The sequence below is a fragment of the Botryllus schlosseri genome, chromosome 6, assembly GCF_051294905.1.
Source record: "Botryllus schlosseri isolate E-star chromosome 6, Bs_hap1, whole genome shotgun sequence".
NCBI classification, from domain to species: domain Eukaryota; kingdom Metazoa; phylum Chordata; class Ascidiacea; order Stolidobranchia; family Styelidae; genus Botryllus; species Botryllus schlosseri.
In genome coordinates this window covers 2196536-2210083 of record NC_137241.1, presented here as the reverse complement: position 1 = coordinate 2210083, position 13548 = coordinate 2196536, and the positions used below count along the sequence as shown (strand labels likewise).

General features: G+C 39.1%; 1 protein-coding gene and 1 long non-coding RNA gene across 2 annotated transcripts in view; one reads left to right on the top strand and one right to left on the bottom strand.

The window, feature by feature from the left end:
• The window catches only part of LOC145442056 (uncharacterized), a 203769-nt gene that overhangs the window by 183184 nt on the left and 7037 nt on the right, over positions 1 to 13548 (bottom strand). The gene's annotated exons all lie outside the window — the stretch shown is intronic.
• Positions 4179 to 5278, top strand: LOC145440206 (uncharacterized). Its single transcript, XR_013915464.1, has 2 exons — positions 4179 to 5074; positions 5113 to 5278. It is a non-coding gene; the product is annotated as an uncharacterized LOC145440206 (long non-coding RNA).

Here is a 13548-nt window from a genome sequence, read left to right as displayed (position 1 = left end):
ACTCCCACATAACGACTCCAGATAAATATCGTGAACAGTGATTCTGCAAATCTCGGACTGATACTGTGATCCAATAAGGTGTGTTTCTGTGGAATGAAGACTGCAATCGTACACCACAATAGAACACTACCTCGCGATTTCACACGCAATCATAAAACACATCATCGTAAGGGTCCAGTTCGTCCGGTGACATTTCAAAACGGTCGTCGCCACAAGAGATCGGTATCATTTTGAAACGACATCGTCACAAGTCTATTGACGTCGATTCTGTTGGTCATGTCAATCCGTTTCACAATCCACCGTTTTTCAACTCCCCGCACCATAGTGTTACGACACAGACAAGAAGCGTCGGGGGAAATAATAAAACACGGAAAGCACACTTTGGTGTTATTTGACATGGATTTTACACCCGACGAACCTTACATTCGAGCGATGCATTGGAATGACGCTTGTATTATTGACGTAGAAGGAACAGAAATGTATCGATTTATTGGTTTCGTACATATCCAACAAAAAACAGGGTATGTGATTGTGCGTGGTTCGCATATTCGACTGTGAACGCTCTATTGGTATATGCTGTATAGTTCACTTTCACCGTCATGCGAATAACCCATGTTACGGTTCGATGTTTGTGTGGCTGTATGTCACGCTTCAGATTGACTCAGAGTCATTGCAATGTGGCTTATTGGTATGACATTGTTATCGGGTGTGATGACATTCGATCTACATCAAAACTACCGGCTATGATAATGTCTGTGGATCGATGTTTGTATACCAACACATTGCATGCAATGTCACACACCTCCATTTACGCGTATACTGATGTGGGCAAACAAGCGCGACGTATATCTGGATGGTATTTTTTCGTGGAAACACAGGGTGTAACATGTTTACTTTGAATATTGTTCATTGGTTTATCAATTCAGAGTTGATATCCGGATTCGGTTACATACTTTATCAGGGTTTCCGATTTCAAACTGAATGTCGAGACATACATGACCAATAAAGACACAATATAGTAAACACGCGGGGGAAATCTCGACCTGGAATTGTTATCGCGATGGGTGACATAAATCCAACCGTTTTCCGAACACCGTTATCCACATACCAACCATCGTCAAGGAGGTGTTTTATTCAGACATTTTGACTCTGGAAAATCCAAAGCACGAACCCGGACATCACAGAACTATCGAAGCCTATTGTCCAATTTTCCAAAAACATAAACGTCGATGTACAACAACACATTGCATGTGGGTAACCGATGATTTTGATGGGTTGCATCAGCACAAGTGAATATGCGATTACACAAATGTATTGGAGTTGTTGTTGGTGTATATTTTGTCGCTATCCGTTGTAACAATATACAAAAATATCAAATTGTCAGGTGTGTTTGTCAGATTTCAAAATGAAAATGGTTTTGTTACTCTAGGAAAAGCTAGATGACCAAGAGAAAATGTATGGTTACACTGGGTAAACGCCAGATCCCTAAAGGAAAATGATATTTTTACTCAGGTAAACGACGGATCACCAAGCGAAAAAGGTTTGTTACCCGGGGAAAAAATATATTTCCAAGTGAAAAAGGTTTGTTACCCGAGGAAAAAAGATATTTCCAAGTGAAAAAGATTTGTTACCCACGGAAAAAAATAGATTCCCAAAGGAAAGGGGGCTTGTTACTCTGGGAAACGATGGACCCCCAAGGGAAAATGTTTTGTTACTCTGATTAAACGATAAATCTCCAAAGAATAATGGTATTTTTACTCAGGTAACGGCTGACCTCCAGGTGAAAATGGAAATTTTACTTGGGTAGGTATCGTATGTTTAGTGTCGTTGGTGTTGTTAAACGTTGTCGCCGGTAGCCGTTGGTATACTATTACGAGTGTGAAAAGGATTTACACGTCCTGTGCAAAGTATCGCGATAGTGAACATATTTTTCGCGTGATGAAACAAGATCGCTGTTTAAATTTTAATGCATTTTGACTACCGAGTTGCTGTACAATAGAGATGACTCTACATTAGACCGTACTGTGTACTTCGATTAAAACCACAAGACCACATGTAAATCTATTCGCACAGCTCGATGATGTTGATATAGTGTTACTTGAATTAATTATTACTTATTTACACAACATAAAATAACAATTCATGTCGTAGTAAGTAAGTTTCTTGAACTCGTGCTTGATGAAAACCAATGGCGACAAGTAGGTTTTTGTGTTTGAGTGAAAAATAATTATTTAGAGTAGTGACATTTTGCGGTCAACGAATACAAATCGATCATGATATTACAATATACGTCTTCGTCAACATAACGACTTGGTGTAGTAATACTTTCACGTTTTTTGAATAACTGGATTCTCGAGACTTGTTACTTGTACGATGTACCATTGGTGACTATAACGGCCATTTTGTATGATAGTATGTTTTAGTTGTATTGTTGTGAGGACAACCATGTGATGACTCAGCACTTTTCGTTAGCAAAGCAGATTGATTTGTGTGTAAGATGTAAGCACCGTAACTAGAAAACATATGTACTCTGTTGTTGGAGTAGCTGATTTATTGCTATGACATGGACATATCCTGAAGCCTTGGTTTGTTGTCTTATGAAAGATGAGGCGACCTCGGTGTCGTAAATTGTGTTAACTAAATCGGATGGATACCACAATTGTGCTGGACTTACACATGGTATTCGCATACTGTGCACATACAAACTTTTGTGTAAACAACTCTGATGTTTCTGTTCGTACTAGTTCTGTGTTGAACTATTTGATTATTAAGATACATGAACACCCATTCAGACAATAAAGTTCTTGTGATATCGAAACAGTTTGAAAGCACCACCAATCATTGTACAGGTTTGTAGCATGGGAATATTTTCATGTGTCATGAATATCTTTCGTATACACTTAGTATGAAATGAGATGTGTGGAACAATAATTAGTGTCGTACAAAGTGTTGTGTTTGATTGCCTACTTTTTATCAATGTCTTTGTGATGTTAAAAGACGGTTGAGTTTTCATTTACATTAAGCGGGGAAACTCAAGTAATAAATTTTACTCGTTTGAAAATATCGATCAATGGAGTAACAGTATCAATATGAGTGGTATATTATTTTTTTCGCGATATGCAACCAATCTTCTAAGCATAACTTGTCAAAAATTTATCATGTCATAGTCGGTTGTTACGAATTCGAAAGAAATGTACTTCGATTATCACGACGATGGAAATTAAGATCAACGCAGTATTTCGGAGATAGATGTCTATCGTCTGGTATGTTCCCCAATCCCTAAATGTCGGTTAGTTAAACGATACATTTACAAGTTTACCGAAATCTTGATTTACAAATAACAGCTTGATGATGTAAAGCTCAACCACGCAAATGTGTTCATTGCAAAGTATTTGACACAAACAAAATATCGAATGGAGACCATCACATTGGTTTCATTTCAAGTGAGTGAAAATTGTTTTCTGTTGGCCAGGTAGGACACATTTGACAAACATCGTACACATTGTATCTTCGTGATGGTAACGACTTTCAGCGGCTTGGTTTCATGTCAGGAATTATTATTTGAGGGTTCAAGAACAATTTCAATCAATACTACAAATGAACAACAATGCAAAACACGTTTAGCAAATAACAGTGTAGCAAGTACTTTTTTGATATTACGATTGTTGTGCACCAGACATTTCTAACTGAATTGGATGCATCTAACAAACATATCACAATTTACTTTTGTAATGATCAAAGTCTTAGAGTGTATAACCTCGCGATATTTTACATTTAGCACGCACAATGGGGAGTTACTGAAATGATTAAGAATTGATCGCTAGCTTCGAGCGGTACTCGATACTCACAGTGATATTTTCATACTCTGTAAAGTGCATATGTTTCAATTCTCTGTCACAAATTCCGACAATAAATCGTTGGATTCAATAGTAACGATACTGTGATATACTGATTCCACACTTAGTCGTTTCAATTACCCGTTGGGAATCGGGATAATAAAGCATTTTGTATCGGAGGTTTAATGTATGAATACTGGAATTATTACATCTTTAGTGCTGTTTATCGCAAACGATAGATTTTAATAATTGTACTGATTGTTGAATGTAATAATACCGATATTGTCGTTTCATCTTTAGTCTTGGTTACTGGAAATATTTTCTGATATGCGCGATACGCAGAGTGATTTTTACCAAGGTGGAGTAATTTTCCTATCAAGAACATTTCAGACACACATAGTTTTACAGCTTAATATGTTAATAACATTGGTACTGAAAAGTTTGTTGCTGTCATAACATTTACCACAACGCCGGGTCTAATTAACGCAAATAATTTAATAATAAAGTAATGATCAACTATTACAAAATCTCATATGTCAAATCAATGTGTCAATCCTTATGTTCACAGCATGATAACTTTGAATATAACACCATCGTTCGATTGTAAGAAATGAATTCTCAACTACGTTGGTCGGACTTTCAAATCTCGTATACTCAAACATATTATGTTAATCTCAAGTCGCCGACACTGAGAAGTAATTACTTTTGTCTTACAAAATACACCGAGTAGTAATTAGTTTGTCTTGCAGAATATACCGCGTAGTAATTCCTCTATCTTACAGAATAGTAACGACTTTTCAAGTTGAATAAAAAAAAGATGTGTATGGATATGAATACAACCAAGCTTGTTATGAATTTTAGGTTTTAGTGATTGTATGGATTCGTGTATGTTTGGCTGTTTTTCATACTGATACTGTTTGAGTTGGTCGGGTAAGTTACAAACGGATTTACTTGACAATGTTTTCGTGGTTGACTCTTTGAATATGGTAAGATGGTGAGATGTCGAGACGTAATACTATTTCCGTACACTCAATTACAACAAAACATAACCCGCATTCAAATAAGCCGTAAGCTACAAGTGGATTTAAAACTTGATGCTGTTTTGTGGTTAACTCAAGTCAGTAGTCATGTTTGTGTTGATTTCAGGAATGATCATGACGAGTTGGTCGGGTAAATTAGGTAATGTGGTAGTAACTATGACCTTACCGAGTTGCTGACATTCAAATATCTTTTACGCTGTAATATACGGATTTAATTGTGATAAATTATTAGCCAGTTATTGTTCAGACATTCAAATCTCGTATACTCAAAATATAATATGTTCAAGTCAAATCGTATATGCACCGATTAGTAAATACTTTGTCTTCAGAATAGTAACGACCTTTACAATCGAATAAAAAAAGACCGATCATACGAGTACAACCAGGATGAATTATTTCAAATTTATGAGTTGTAGTGATATAATCAAGTAAGTGAAACTAGATTTTTAACAATTGTTAATGTTGTGAATAATTCTTTTGAGTATGGTACGATGTTGAAATACCTCTTTGACAAACGGAAAGCAGGATCGTGAATAGAGTTGTAAGTTTCAAGGATTGTTTCAAAGTATGATCTTGAAATGTGACTGGATCAAAGTTGGTAGTCATGTTTGTCAATATATTTCAATTCAGACTATGTCAAAGTCCAAATATTTCATTTTGGATTATCTGGATTTACCTTTAGTACATCCCGCGAATGGATTCCGACACCGCGCTATAACATTTTTGATAATAAGGACTCGAGGCTTTTCATGATAGAGTTGACGAGTGATAAGATGCGTGTTTTTGTTAAGAGTTTGATTTCGTGTTGATAAAGACAATAACTGTATAATGCACATACTTGTGATTCTTGATTCTTGTAGAATTATAGTTGGTATTGATTCTATAAGTGTGAAAACAGCGGCGTGGAATGTGCGAATAATTCGATGTGGCTGAAAGTCGGCGTCAGTAATATTCAGGTTCCGGTCGAATCAAAAGATCACGAAAAGATTTCTCAAAATAATTAGAATTGTACCGAATTAACACATTCAGATACGAATCAACTTGAGCTGTGTAGTAAGTTTCATTTCGAGTTGACAAATTGACACATTGCTTGAATATTCTTATCACGCAACTAAAGTCCACCACGTTCGAAGTGTAAAAACATATAGCAAGCACCAGAAAGCATCAAATAGTTGGTTTTCGAATCACCGTCTACGCCGGTTCTATGGTAAACTAATTACCGAAATATTACCTTGTGAGCGATCGGTATGTCTTTAACACCAAGTCACTAAAAATGGTTATGCCCGAGACATTATGATATAATCAAGTAAGTGAAAACTAGATTTTTAACAATTGGTAATGTTGTGAATAATTCTTTTGAGTATGGTAAGATGTTAAAATGTTTCTTTGACAAACGGAAAGCTGGATCGGGAATAGAGTTGTAATGTTACATTACTTGTTTCAAATCAGTGTGTGTATAATATCGAAACGGGACTGTGGGGGGAAGTTGCTAGTCATGTTTGTCAATCCTATTTCAATGCGCACTACGCCAAAGTCGAAATAATCGGTTTCGGATTAGGATTTTACAATTATTTCACACCTTTTTGAATAAGCGTCAACTTCACAGAGGATTAGGGTTGGGTCAGAAATAAGTGAAAATTTGTCAATGTTCGAATCACCGGCTACGCCGGCTCTGTGGTAACCTAATTACTAAAGTAACACCATGCGACTGATTCCTAGATTTAGCAAACTATTTCACACTGGCTGATCTAGTGTAATAATCGATAGTAGCACACGACTGCACGGAAACAATTCAGCGCGCAGGTCATTCGAAATATAGGTCGCACGCACTGCTTAATCCTCACAACAAGCCACGTTTCCGTTTGTGCGGTTATTGCTGGTGACTCGTACATATTCAACACCGCGCGAGAGATGCCTGAAAGTGCGAATCACGACCGCACCCATAAGAACACATGGCGAATCAGTAGAGACCGTGTAATAATACACGACGATATACACATTAACAAAGGTTCATTCACATGACTATTTACTTGATACATATTCAACACGAAGTACGACATGCCAACAACGAAGCCGCGTGCGACCGCTGTCTATGCTGAAAAGGGGTACCGTGCGACCACAAGACACAATAGCCGCTTGCCACCGCCGCCATAAGAAATAACAGCCGCTCACCACCCCCGCCATAAGACGAAAACGTTAGCATGCCACCCCCGCCATAAGACGAAAACGTTAGCTCGCCACCCCCGCCATAAGACACAATAGCCGCATGCCACCCCGGGTTTCTCAGCCGCTTGCGACCCCACCCATAATACATAAGAGCCGCATGCCACCCCCGCCATAAGACGAAATAGCCGCATGCCACCCCCGCCATAAGAAATAAGAGCCGCATGCCACCCCCGGTTTCCCAGCCGCATGCCACCCCGCCCATAAGAACCAATGGCGCATCACGACCGATCTACATAACTACTAGCGCTACCGGGGCAAGCCCCGGCTAGGCATCCACAAAGCGAAAACACAGAAGAGAATTCGATTTTCGCAGAGACTTCTCTATGTATGGGCATTTGCAAGCGAAAGCACAAGAAGAACGCGGGTTTCGCTGTGATCTCGGTATATATTGAGCGCTGTGCGTCTATAAATGGTTAAATTGTTATTGAACAGAATTTTAGGTGGGGCAATGCCCCAGTTGCCCTATAGGACGAGCCGCCACTGGTCTTGATTATAATGTACGAAACCCCAATAAATAAATATATATGTCTCTAAAAACAGGTTTTAAAAGCTATAAAAAATGTACAGAAATGATCGGTTGAATTGATTGGTTGAATAAGCATCATTCGCTGGGTACATGAAGTGTATTGATGCTCTTGATGTTGAGTGATTTCTGGTCAAGCTCACAGCATAGAGTCACTAAATATTCACAAAAATGTGGCTGACCCCTGGTTACGCCAATGCGTCGGAACTGATATTTTAGTCATCAACATCCCAATTTTGCGGACATTCCAGTTAAATTTTTGATTGGCCTTGCAAATTCACAATAAAGTGCCTGGGTAATTTAATATTTGATATTCTAACTAATTTCGAGAATTATCTAGCGGACCAATCAAAATCTTCTCGCGGGCCAGATTTGTCGCGCAGGCCACAGGTTGGCCGCCCCTGGTATAAGTGATTACAATATTGCTGGAGCAAGTTATCTGCGGCCGTAGAAGGAAATCAGTGCGGCCGTCGACATGTGAATTAAATTTGCAGAATGACCACCGAATTTTCGAGAGATTTTATTTATTAAACTTGGAATGGTTTGCTCCTCACGAAAGAAATTTGTTTCTGGTACGTTTGTGTGATTTCAATATCTTTTCACTATGCCGACAATTCTGAATGGGGTGTCATGAAATAACGGTATGCAACAAAAAGACTATATTAACAATTGGCATTTATAACTTGCCATATTGATGTTGATTATTTTTAAATTGGCGATTATATCGCGATAACGTGCCCTATATTTCCTAGAACACCCCTCCATCAACTCCATCGGCGAATCTGAAACCATGAGCTGAGAAAGAATATATATTTGATCATAATATGTGAAAGTACTAATAATATATTGACGAAATTCAATCGTGAATCTGAAAAAAATTTCGCATATGGCGCCACCGTAACGGATCATGTAGCATAAATCTGTCCTGAAATAATATTGTTTATGTTGATTTACGAAAAATTGTTAGTCTGCTGCAAGCCTTCAAAATTCCGGACATTTAGGCATACGCAGCATGTCCGGTAAATTCCGGACGTATGGCAACCCTATCCTAGTATAACTATTCAGAACATGACTACTCGCGAATTCGGTGCGTGTAATAAGCCTATATGAATAAATCGATTAGACCGCTCGAGTTCACAAGAAATGAACCTGGACAGATTAATATGGACTTTGGCGCCCTACTGTTCATTACGACAATGCCCTGGAATGCGGCTGTTGGCTACATGAGTAATCAGAATGGGTCCGCCGTAGCTAAAAGGTTGGCAACACCGACTATTCATAGAATCGTTTAGTTGTACTGCGAGCTGGAAATGTGTCATAAAAATTTGGAGACTGTGGAAATCGAAATCACGTTCTCTCGACGTTCAGAATTAGAGCCCGACCGATATTGGATTTCTGAGCCGATACCGATAAGACCGATATCCAGTACCTCCACCGATAGCCCCGATATATTCAGCCGATATTCAAAAGATATGGAATCTAGCTCAAGGCCCATATTTAACACCTCAGAGCATTTATTTCAACAACTTTAGAGTCATTGATATGCTTGAACATGAAATAAATGATCTAGGGGCCATAAAAATATATCAAAAGCACCAATCCAGCAGTTGCAGATTATAGTTCATGAAGCACAATTTCTCGGCTCTTTCTCCAAGGAGTGAACTTCTGTGGTCTTCCATAAATGATGTATATAGCACTAAACACAGTGAGCAGTCTTTCACTTGGTACCATAGTTAGTGACACAGCAAGAATTGGAAATCTTTATTCATTTCGGTTCCACCGCTCCCTTGCAGGGGGGATCTTTCCTTCAATGGTTTCACCAAATGTTGATGTTAATATTGATATTCTTCTGGCAGTGCACCTGGAGCCTTCAGCACATCATTAACAAATAGATGAAGAGAATGTGCAAAACAGCTCAAATTGTCCGCACGTCTGCAACTGCTTCACCCATCCCCCTTGGGGCTTCTTGACCACGACCAGCATTTCAACAATCAATTGATCAATATATTTTACGCTCTTTTGTCAGAATTGGCCAATGTCATCATGGAATCAAAAATTTTCGTATCAATCATTGGATTTACTCCACGTTTGCTTGATTTTCTTGCCCTCTATGCTCGCATATTTCCTATCATGGTGGCCACGCAGGCCTCAGTCAGACGACTTCATACACTACTGGTATAATTAGCTCTGTTGGTAGCGAACGAATAGCACAAGCACAATCTTCAGAGAAACGTTTCGATGCGACGCTTTTCTCTATCATCACGAGGGTCAGTCCAGCATGATTGAAGTTCTCATTTCTCTTACTGATTGAAATCTTCTGCAGACAACTATCCATCCAGCTATAGATTACTAACCTTGTAATCTATAATCCAGCTGCTCTCTGTTTTTGATGATCGATTACTGCAGGGGGATTCACACGAAGTCAGTGGGGCATAACGGTGGTTAGTTATCTATAATATTTTTCAGATAGGCACACCTACTGCATGTATGCAGTATGCACTATATGTAGCTTGGCCATTTATTTTTATAATTTATCGTCCTCACGTCTCCTATCGACTTCTCTGACTCCCTGCCACCATGTTGTGACGTCACGAAAATGGCTGATATTTTTTTACCTTCAATGGCCGATACCGATATTTCTCTCCGAGCGTGATATCGACTCGATATTATCGGCGAGCCGATAATCGGTCGGGCTCTATTCAGAATCATATCTCTGAATAATTAATTATTGATGATTTGGGCGTTTTTTTCTAAAATGTCAAAATTTGTCAAAATTAGGTTAAAATTTGTCAAAATTGATTACAAAGTCAAAATTTTTCTGACCTCTGCATTTAGTTTGTATCGTAGATTTTGCACTGTCGGTGAACTTATCATTTGATATTTTACAGCTTGTAGCCTACTTTATAGGCTGCCGCTGTAAACGGCCAATTGTCTGCTCATTGTGAATCATAAACGGTCAAATGAAACAACTATGTTGGCATGGTGTTATGGTCAACGTGCCGCAATATCCTAACTGAAGCAAGACTGCTTGGGCATTGCATGGTTCTTATGTCAAGAAGCGCATGATGAAAAATAGTGATATAGACCAGTGCTCTTCAACCTTTTTCGTCGTGGTACACCCTTTTAACATTTTCTCAAAACTCGTACACCCCTGACCGTATAATACACCGATAACGCCGAAAGCCGCATTTTGATTACATATACAATACGTCCGGATTCCAGGGAGTCGCCATGGCTCCTGGACGACAAATGCTTATATCAAATTTGATACTGGGAACTTAACACCGCGGAGAGCCCTTGTGGTGTTCTGTGCATTCACTTATATCTTGAGATATGCAATGCACAAATTTTCTTACTGTAGAAGCAAAAGATCCCAGCAGGCTTACAATATATAATTTATGTACCAAAATCGCCAGTATAAATGTCAAGAAAAGACACTAGGATTATGTGTGTAGTCGCGCAGGGCGCGAAAACTTTTCCCCTTGAATGGATTTCATCGAAAATGTTGGTTGTTTCACATATTATCGTCAAGAATTTATTAATTCTCAGCTCACGTGATCAGATTAACCCGTAGAGCTGATGGAGGGTGTTTTCGAAAATATTGGGTACAATATTTGATGATGCATCTTGCAGTTCCTATTAATCACTTAGATGCATGTTGTTATTTCTTGGCCTCTCACTAGGATTGTTTGTATTGTTATTAATAATATTTTATTACACATCAATGACAGTGGTGATAACCGCCTGTTTAGAATTTGTGCGCCACGACAGTGCATTTCCTAAAGTTTAGTATTTTTACTTTGGGTAATGAGGAAGACTTTTGCTTGCACGCTCACTCCCATTCTTCATTCTCTCCCGCTAACGTGCGTCCACTTTCAGGACTTTGCTGCTGACTTTGAAGCTCGGTTAACTCTTCTTCTGGTCTTTTCAAGGCGCTGTACGTTAACAGGGGGTCAGCGACGAGTAGCCTAGATAAAACTCCGACACATAGAAACATGGCAGAGCCGAGACTAGAACCAACAACAATTGGTTACATAATGACGGCCGCCAACACACGTAATTTAAATATGTGTAGAAGATCGCAAAATTATGGTTATGCGGCTGAATGAGAGCGTACGTCCGCAGGTTGAGCACCCCTGACGTAGCCAAAATAAGGATGGACATTTGAGCAAGGCTGCAACGCATAGTAAATGATAATACGAATAAGGGCTCCAGGTTGCTGGACCACCATCTAACGTAGTAGTTCGCAAACTCGACCCCGTGGCTGCGTAAGTAGGCTATGTATTCTGCATTATTCATAAGCTGGCCGCAGGAAGCTTAAATTCAAAATGTTCGAGATTTAGCGGTGGTTTCCTCGAGAATCAACAGACAGATATCACAAGCTGAACACATGCTAACTGCACCCTGCTCTACTCGAAAAGGAAGTAATAAGTCCATTACCAAAGGTTGAATGATTAGAGACATTTGCTTATGACATCACATTGTACAATATTACACATCCAGTCATTTTGTTTTGAAGCATAAACCGGCGTATTTTTGTGATAGCTATATTGTCATCGTATCATCGGTTCATCATAATGTGGATCTGGTACACCCCTGTACACCCCATCCGAGTGGTACACCCTTTTAAAATTCTGGTACACCCTAGGGTGTACGACAACCCCGGTTGAAGAGCACTGATATAGACAACATTGTGAGAATAAAGCAACGCGATGTGTGACCAGAAGTGTACGCACAACTTCAGTGTTGTCAGCCAACAACTGCTGCTGTTGAACTTCTTTCTCCATTCTTGGCAAGCTTCTTATTAAGGACAAACACTTTCGACCCAAGAATGTATGAAAATATCTTTCGTTGTACTACCCCTGGTATACAGCATAAACAATTACCCGTTTGGGTAGGCTCCGTCGTTGCATGTGATTTATTGGCTGGAACAGACGTCGTGGTAGCGCCTTCTGCCTCATACGAAGTTCCAGCGTTTGTAACACTTTCATTTCCTGGAAATTTGTAACACGGTCATGATAATCCACTTACAGCAAGGGTTTTTAACGTATGGGTCGCATGTGAAACCAATTATACGCCATTGTAACTTGTGATAGCAACCAGTCATTCACTGATTGTACGTTTCACTGATCCTACATTGTTACATCACAAATATACTGACCGCATACGAAATGATCACAGCTTGCATTGCCGTCGTAGCAAATTAATTTAATAGCAACGTATCGCTGTTCATTGGACGGCTCTGTCCTTACATTGCACGGCGCTTACCTTTTCCAACCCTCTTGTATGATTCAAGTCTAACAAGTATATTTTCTGCATTTATATCCTCACGGATTTGTATAGATGGCTGGTGTATTGTACGATATCAATTTCTTTCATCTTCTCAAGGCTTCGTATGCGATCCTCTATTTTCGCTGATAATAAGAGAATGTAGCATGTAGCTCAGAGTTTTCAAACTTAACAGACGTCGCGGGTCGTATTCAAATCACAGATCACTCGCGGGCCGCCCCAGTCAAATGATTCCAAAATATTACCAACTCTTAACTCAATATATGCACTCTTTCGCATTCTCGGAATTGGGTGTTAATGTCAGCAATTTTCTCATGACGATAACTACAATCACAACTCAGCTGTCGGGTTGTTATAATGTGGCCTATGAACATACTCGAGATTTTCTATCTTGAAGGAATATTTATTAGTAGTATTTCTTACTACAAATTCGAGAAATGTGTTGGATAAAATCATGCAATTTTCAACATATACCCAGAGTTTCTTCGCGGGCCGAATGAAATCATTTGGCAGGTCGTATGTTTGACACCCCTGATGTAGCTATACAGTTACTTACGCATTTTATTAGCAGTTCTACGTGTGTGTGAGTGATACAACGAATTTTTGCATGTATATTTACTTATATTCGTTATTT